We start from the raw sequence: 9,957 nt of genomic DNA on the forward strand, positions 1-9,957 counted from the left end.
GCTGGAGGAGGTAAATAAAAGAAAATTAAATGGAAAGAAAATAGGGAAATTAAAAGGGAAAGGAGGGTAAAGATAAAGAAAAAGGAAATTAAGGAAAGGGAAATGATAAGAAAGGGGAAGATAATAAAAGAAATTAAAAGGGAAAGAAAGGAAAGGATAATTTTAGTATTTTTAAATTTTGATTTTTCCCATATTATTTGAGACTGTTGTTAAAATAATAAATGTTAGTGATATCTTTAGTAGGGATACATATGTTATCGGCATAGCGTAATCAGTCTACATTTTATATGTTATTGAAAACTATTTTTTGAGTTAAAATATATATTTTATAAAAATATTTACATAAGACTAACATTTAACATTAAAAAATCCTAATCTAGGTTCCAGGTTACAATATCTGGAAAAAATATCCAAGCATCCAAGATCTGAATAATTTAAAAGATTTTCTCAAGCCCTAATAATTTTGAAACCAAGCCCAGAGATATTAAATTTATAATTAATGAAGGGAAAATCTCTAATTTACCAATTAGTCTACGGGTAAAATATATTACTTTATAAAAATAATAACATAAGACTAACATTTAACATTAAAAAATCCCAAAATATGTTCAAGCCTACAATATTTGGAAAAAATTTTCCAAGCATCCAAGATCTTACTAATTTAAAAAAATTTTCTCAAGCCCATTTCAATCCCTAATAATTTTTGAAAACCAAGCCAATATTAATTTTGAGAAATATTTTTTAAGCCCAATCCAACCCATAATAATTTTGAAAAAAATTTTCCCAAGCCTAGAGATATTAAATTTATTGAAAATTCTTATATAAAATAATAATAATTTGTAATAGTAAATAATGTAATACTTTGACAATTGGTTTTAATATGGCCTCCTACAGTTGCACTAATTTTGAAAAAAATCATGTAAATTGGTAATAAGGGAAACTGAGAAAGTCTGAACATAGCATTTATTAGAGAATCATGACAAAATAATAAGATTTGCATAGAAAATTTAAGTTATAGGATCATCTGTTTATATAAAATAAATAAATATAATCAACAATAGCAAATAATGTATTACTTTTTGGTTTTAATATGGCCTCCTACAGTTGCATAGAAAATTTAAGTTATAGGATCATCTGTTTGTATAAAATAAATAAAATCAACAAATAAAAAATAAATAAATAAATGCGTACCGATGACATGACGTAACGATGACATGACGTAACGATGACATGACGTAACGATGACATGACGTTACGATGACATGACGTCACGATGCGTAGTGAGGGCATCGGAAAATTATAATAATATACTCTTGGACAGAAATATTGGCTGGTTAAAATATATCAAATGTGACATAGAAATTAACTGATTGAAAAATATCCCTTTTTCTAAAAACAAGTTCGGATTAATATTTTTTTTTTTTCAAATGAATAAAAATATGAAGATATTCTAAAAATAAAGGAACATCTTTCATCATTTATTTCAAAAAAACATATTTCAATTAATGCGTTAGTTTACACCTTTACTTTTATTATATACCTATTATCATTGGCGTACGCAGCAGGGGGAGAGGGGGGGCAAACCCCCCCTCTCCCAAATTAAAAAATGCAGATGCCGGATTATATTTTTCAAAAATATTATTGTTAATATTAATTTATATTTGTTAATATTAATTCCTATCTCATATATATATATTTAATTACATTTATTTATCACATTCATCTACTAAGTTATTTTATCAATTAATTTCGATTTCAAATTTTCCTTGGCGTAATTTACCTATTATTTTCAAATTTTAGTGGCGTAATATTTATCTAAATTTATAGTCAAATAATAATTATCTCTGAAACTCTTTGTCCAACAGGGAGAAAGAAATTGCAAGCTTGTCCAACGAGATCGAGTCTCCGCCATCAAGCAGTAACAATGGAGTTAGAAGAGCTGATTATTAATGCTATTACTGAAATATCACAATGGCTTGAAAGAAATATTTCCTCAGAAGCAAGAAAATTATTGGATTCAATACTTATTCCAAATTTCTTTCCTCATTAAAATGTATTATTTAATTATACAACTATTTTATGTAATACTTTTCAAAAACATAACATTGACTTGATTAAGAAGATGAGAATAACGGAGAGCATTTTATTAGAACTCAAGGAAATTAGAGCTAATGTTGATGAAGAATTTCATATTTTATATGTTATTGTTGAGTCAAAAGCAGAGCTATACGTGTTTAATATTTGTCCCCCTCGACTTGCAGCAAGCAAGCTCCTCGTCAAAACATTAATATAGGATCAGTAGAAGAGTATTATAAAACAAATGTCCACTCTACCAACCTTTTTCACATAGTGATAGAAAAAAAATATAAATATTTGTTAGATTTTTATCATGAAGATGTTAAAATATCTTATGATGCCTTATTAGCTGAATAACTATGATTAAAAGATTAACTATGGTTGATACAGTCCCAAAAAATGCTATGGATGCTTTGCATTATTTCAAACATATTTTAGAATATACTCCCAATCAATATATTAAAATTGTTATATATATATTAGCAGCTCTTTAGTAAACTAATGAGAGAACATTCTCTTTTTTAAGAAGAATAACAGAGCCTTGCAGAGATACCATTTGCAGGACACAGCCCAGATTTTTTTTTAAAATTTTTTCCGACCCGGGTTTTTTTTTTAAATTTCAGGCCCGGCCCGGCTTTTTTGAAAATAAAATTTTCAAGCCCGGCCCAAATTTTTTGAAAATAAATTATATTTATTTTTGATTTTTATAGCTAATAATGGCGATTCAAATATTTGGTTTTAAAATATATAGCTCGGCCCGGACATTTTTTCTAAAAATATTTTCATGCCGCCCGGGTTTTTTTTTAAAAAAAATTACTGGCCCGGCCCGGGTATATTTAAAAAAATTAAAATACGGTTTGGCTCGGGGCCGGGCCTGCAAGTCTTTGAAAAACATATCTATGAAATACATCATCTGAAAGTAGATTGAATGATTTGGATCTTTTAAATATTCATAGGCATTTAACGCCAAGCAAGGATAGATAATTGAAAAATTAACTCAAAACATACAAAATACTATTATTCCTAAGAAACTTGTATTAAATTTATATTCCCAATATTTAAATTTTTTATACTTTATATATTTTAAAAGCTCAAAAAATTCAAATTTCAATTTTGTGTCATTTAAGTGATTCATATCGTGGGTTATATTTACTTTATATTTTATAATTCACATTTATTTTATAGTTTTTCAATGCCAGTTTATATATATAATTTTTTTAATTCACATTAGTTTAAAATTGTGTATTAGAAAAGTTATTAGTCCTAATAAATTTATGCTTAGTATTTTTAATTAACAATAATATTTCTTAAAAAATCTTATTATAACCCCCCCCCCCCCCAAACCAAATTCCTGCGTACGCGCCTGCCTATTATATAATAATGATATGTATAAACATCGACCAAATCTATATAATGAACACAATCATATATATTATTTTTCAAATAAAACTATTTCAGAATATTTTTTGCTATCCTTTAAATATAATTTAAAAGAGTTAGACCTTCTATCAGTAAACTTATATTCATGCCAAACAATATATTCTAATAATGCATTCATATTAACCGAGGGGGTTTTTAATAAAATTCATGTTCTATAAAATAATTATTTTACACTCAATATTTTGAAAGTTAAATTAGGTTATTCTTTTTAATTTTTAGGGGGGTAGATATAGGCTTTTGAGGGAGGTTTTCATCAATTAAATATCCTATCATGTATACGCTAGAATCGCTCTAGGTTTAAACTTTAGGGGTACCTCAATCTTGAGAAAAATATACTCCTACCTCAAGGCTTATCGGATTTATTTGCTGTTAGGATTGAGCGATTCAGTTCTACAACAGTAAAGGCAATAAATCGCCAAATTTAATAAAATCTTTTAAATGTTTAAATAGGAATTTAAAATTTTCAAAATATTTTATTAGTTGTTACGATTAATTAATTTACTTTGAAAGAAATAATAAATTATAATATTTTCCATATCTTTTTGCCAGTGTAAAATTTTGATTGACTAGTATTTAGAAAATAAATCATTAGGAGCATGTTGACAGTAATAAAATATTAAGAAAGCAGCATTTACTTGGCAGATAATTTATTGGAAACAAACCCTATTCAACTCAACCCTTGACACCCCCCCCCCCTCCAACAAAATCAACGGCCTTCGTCCGCGATATTTACCCATACGTAATGCTATAACAACCTCCTTATACTATTAAAAATCTTATTATGAGCCATCATTACTAACTTTTAAATAATTCTAATTAAACTCCTTCAGGCCTCACAATTGTTTAGGCCAGGGATAATAAATAAACATTAGTTGTTGATTATTAACTAGTTGTCTCTAACCGTGCTCTAAACATTAGCCACGAACGTGTGTAATGTACTAAAATGCTATCTGTGAATGAATGAGAAATAAAGATCTATTAATAAATTTAATCTTTCAGTTATTTTTATATTTAATCTACAAATAGTGTTTATTTTTCTATCCCCTTCAAAAAAATAAAGCCAATGGCTCCTTCCCACTTTTTCAATTAAGCTGAATAATAGGTAAATATCTACAGATATTTCTCTATTCAGAAATTGCACTTTTATTTCTAATTTATCATTTAAAAAAGCTAATAAAGATAAAAATTAGACCAATAATTACTCTAGAAATACATGCAGTATCGTTTAATGGATAGTTGTGAACAAAGGAATATAATTATTTGAATCAAATTATTTTTTTATTTTGAAATTCTCTCAAATATATTATTTCTTTAAAAAAAATTGGCATTGGAACTTAGATGCGGAAGTGAGACAAATGAAGTCTCTACCAAAGATTCAAGATAAATTAATATGAAAAGATTTCTGAGCTTCGACAATATATGGACGAAGAAATTTCTAATGATGAATTTAAAAGATTCCTTAACCCTGCAATATTGCCGAGTGTGAAATCGTTTTATGATTTTGATCATGGTAGATAATCGAGCGAGTTTAAAAGTAAATAATTTGTCAAATTTAATTCATATAATGGACCGTCTTTCAGAATGGAATCCAGATACATGTATCAAAATATGGAAAATAAATCATCGCTGGAAAATGTAATCTTTTCAGAGAAAAATGCCCTGAAAAGAACGAAAAAATGAAAGTTTCATGGATTTTTAAAATTTATATATTTATTTTTTTAATTTTTATAAATATCATGTGATATTTTGTGACTTATTTTTAATAAATAATATAAATAAAGAACTTATTCATATTCGTAATAAAAATAATTTTATTTCATATATATCATATTTTTTGTTAATATGTAAAATAAAATTGTAGCCCCCCCCCCTTCCCCCGCCAAATTTTCATGCAATGCAGTATTGCAAATAACGGATTTTTCTCAATTATATTTTAACAATTTTATTTTGAATATATAAAAAAAAATTATCATAAAAGGCATTTAGCAAAAAAAATGATACTATGATACTCAGACAGCGTCTACATGCCAGAAAGTTTACTGGGAACGAACCCCTCTTGCTCCCCCCCCCCCCACTTCCCTATAGTAACCTGAATACACTAAATATCAAGCTTTTTACTGCATTAAATGATTAACAAATACTATTTATTACACATATAGAAATTAATGTAATTGTAATATATATTAATCAAGAATAGGTCTATAATTCAGTATCAGGAAAAGTTTGATCGCGAAACACATATCGCGAATAAATTTTAGAGTGAAGGTAATATCACGAAACCAATTCTGGAATTTTTTCTTAAAACATCTGCATTAAGGACAATAATGAAAAGGCCTTATCGCGAATTTATAACTACGAGATCTAAAACGCGAAACGTCCTCGAACACTTTGACAATATATTTTAATAAAATTTTTATCGCGGACCGCGGAACCCCTATCTTTCCTTTATAGCGAATTTTTACTATGAATGTATTTGCTATTAAATGAAAAACAATATTCAATAACATATAATTACTATAAGTTTTTAAATCATAGCGTAAAATTTTATATAGGTATATCATTACTTATTTTCTATTAAGTAAGCAAGAGTTAACTTATATGTGATCTTTATCTGATGTGATAAAAACGTAACTTATTTTTCTGAACTCTCTCACTCATAATTTTAAGTATCAAGGGAGCATTTTAGGTTCAGAAAATAAAAGAGAGATCCATATTCACATGTGTCGATCGCTGTGTGCATTTTTATTTTAGGTTCTCTACCTCATCATTTCTCAATGGTCAAAGCTACTCCTCCTAAACCTAACCCAATAGACGGCGGCCCAATTCATATGGCTACCCTCGTTACCCCCACGTCCCAACTCTACCTAATCCTATGACCTCAAATTAAACAGTTTCTATCATATTTTCATTGAGATAGGATAGAGATTTTACAGGAAAATTAAAATGACTGTTAAAATATAGTACTTTTATTTTCTAATAATGCAGCAGCGAGCTACTTTTGGAATTCCTAGTAGTGTAGTGAGTAACTACTTACATTTTTTTCTAGCTAAAATTCCTTAAAGATTGAGCATCTACTTAGAACGATCACTTCCATAATAAGAATTTCCTAGGGAAGATATTCTTGCAGTGAGCTGAACAGCCTATAATAGAAAGTACACCATTTTATAGTAATTTTTCTAGTAATTAGTAAGCCTAGGCACCAGCTTATAAAGAACATATTATTAAAATGAATATCACATTAAAATGAGGTAAGCACCTATTCTTATTATGAGAAATCTTAAATATGAAGATTCATCTAAAGCAAAGAGAATATAATAAAAGAAAAGAATGTAAGGGAAATAAACTATAAAAATAAGGTAGAAAGGAGACAAACTTACAATAAATAAATTATAGCAAGAAAATGGACACGTTAAAATTATACAGGCTCCCCGTGTCCCAAAGTAAATTAATAGAAACAAAAGCAAACAATATTTCCTGAACTTGGTAAAAAAATTCCTGGTTACTATCTTCACATGCATCGGAATATATGTTCAAAATATACTTACTTTCACTAACATAACTTGCTTTTTACTATGGGTTGGATTACAAATTCTTACCTATAAATTATTAGGTTAAATATTTCCTGAATCCTCCAAGGTCCGGACCAATGTCCTTCGTGGGCCATAAAATTTTATTCAAAAATATTAACCTAGAATATAAAAAAATTCAAGGCCGATTTAAAAAAATTAAATAAATTTAAATTATATATAATCTATCAGTTGGAAAATAATATAAAGGGGCGTAATTTATTTGCTCATATTTTCAAATTCCCATTTAACCAACCCATTTATAAAAATATTACGAAAAATTTATATCGAAATAATGAAATTTTAAAAGTCTGGGTTAGGCCGTGATTTACTTCTAATATCAAAATCCGGGCGGGCCAAAAAAATTCATAGAATATGCCTGGCTTGATAATGATTCTCTTTTAAATCTGTGGGCAAGGATTTAAATTAGAATAAATATTTTGTTATACTAAGTTTATTATCGTAAACTTCTCTTCGTTTAAAATAATTTCCATAAACATGAAATATTAATTATATAGTAGTAATATAATTTTATATAATATTTTTTCGTAAAAAGCAACAGTAGACAAAATATTTTAAATTCAGCTTAACCCTTCAATACTCTGGTGGGGTATATGAAACTCCAGGCATGCTAGAAATGATATTACATTAAAACGGTTAAATATTATGATCTGGATTCTTCAGTAGCTTCATCAAATATATCTTAGAATCTTATTCCAAATTTCATATATTTCGGTTGAGTATTTTTTAAGATATAAGCATTTTGTGACTGATTGGGGTTTGTGAGACCCCACCAGAGTAAATTTGTAATTTTGTAAGAAATTTTTTTTAAAAAAATTTTAAAATTATAAATATATATTACTATATTATAAAATTTATTAAAACAAAATTTAAATATCTTATATTTTGATTAAGATATATGAAAAAGAAAACTTAAACATTTTTTTTGGTAGAGTTATTTTATTCTTATTTTCACCATCTGGCTCATTTCTCAAATTATTTTTATCATATACTATGATTTTTGCAGATTCTGATAGTAAATAAAAAATTATTTAAGATGTAATATCATTTTATTTGAGGTGATTATGACTATGTAATTGATAGTAGAAGAAGATTTTATTTATGATAGTAGTGATCATGATACACAATCTGAATTAGATGAAGAAGATATGCTAGTTGATACAGACAATAAACAAATATTATTTAGGTAAATATGGAATTATTTATCATATCAATTCCTCTGATAATTTAGTTAAAAAATAAGGTGACTCAATGGAAAAAGGATTGTAAATCAAAGAATAAGAACACGTCAACAAAATTTAATTTATCATATGCCAGGAGTAAAAAAATATGGGAAAGAAGCTGACACCCCAGAAAAATGTTTTGATTCGTTCATATCACCAATGATTGAAGAAATTATTTATCACAAATGAAAAAATTAAAATTGATAAGTAAACTGATCAATATGAAAGTTCCACTAAAGAGGTTGATGTAAGTGAATTCAAGGCATTATTGGGAATTCTTTATTTAGCTGGAATTTTCAATTCAAATTATCAAAATATGTCAGATTTATGGAAATCTTATGGGTTTGGAATTGAGATATTTAGAGCAACTATGACACTCAAAAGATTCAGATTTCTAATTCATACAATAAGATTTGATGACATATTAACAAGAGAAGAGAGAAAAGTGGTTGACAAAGCAACTCACATTAGAAATATCTTTCAAGAATTTGTTGATAACTGCTACAGATCTTATACAATATCAGAATATGCAAATCTAGATGAAATGCTTCCAGAATTTCGTGGTAAATGCCCATTCAAGCAATACATGCCAAATAAACCATCAAAATATAGCCTAAAACTATACTCCTTATAAAAAAACAAAATATTGTTGTCAAATATGTAAAATAAATTTATGTTTAGAACACATTAATATTTTATATAATAAATGTTTTGCATGTCGAATTTAGCATATTTAAATGTTCTATATTTTTTTTATATTTGAATGTATTAGTCTAATTTTTTTATATTGAATAATAAAGATCTATATTATAAATTATCATGATTATATGATGGATAAGTTATTTTTTAAATTTTATATTTGAAATTTAAAAAAAGTATAAGCTTTTTTTAAAATTTTTTGGCACAAATTATAATTATCCTCATCATCTTTAATCTAGGCTTAAGAAATAAAACTATTTAAATATTTTATCATTGGTTACATCTATCTCATATCCAAATATCAAAGAAAAATAATGAATATAACGGGAGATATATACATTTGAAATTTGGGTCTATTAAACCCCACCCGAGTACTAACGTCATTTTTTTCACCGGAGTATTGAAGGGTTAAAAAGATAAAATATAATTTATAAGAAGGGGAAGGGGGGAATAAAAAAAAATATAATAACATATATGGGTTGTATTTCTTGTGTCCTAAAAATTGCCTGTTTGAAAAATATAAAAGGAATAAAAAAATAATCATGGGATTATCACGAAATCTGTATTAGTCTAATACTTTGTCTTTTCACAACTATCAATTTATTATTGTTTTCAAGCATAAAATCTAGATTCCGGCTAAAAGGATTTTTAAAAATATGACTAATTCCTATATCTAACCGCATATATATTCCAATTTACATTTATCACAGTCACATCAGTAATAAATACTCTGCCAATTTATTTTATGAATTAATAACGATTTCAAATTTTTCTTGGCGCTATATCTGTCTACCATTTTAAAATTTCTCAAATCATTTGAATTATTTTAAGCTATTTTTAATTTATATAAAAAAATCTTTGGAAAAAAGAATATAAATTATATAAAGTTCAAAAGTTAATGGCAAAATTTATTTGAAATTGATAGGGTGTGA

This window comes from Gordionus sp. m RMFG-2023, chromosome 2, assembly GCF_954871325.1.
Source record: "Gordionus sp. m RMFG-2023 chromosome 2, tfGorSpeb1-WG-v2, whole genome shotgun sequence".
In the NCBI taxonomy this organism is placed as follows: Eukaryota; Metazoa; Nematomorpha; class Gordioida; order Chordodea; family Parachordodidae; genus Gordionus; species Gordionus sp. m RMFG-2023.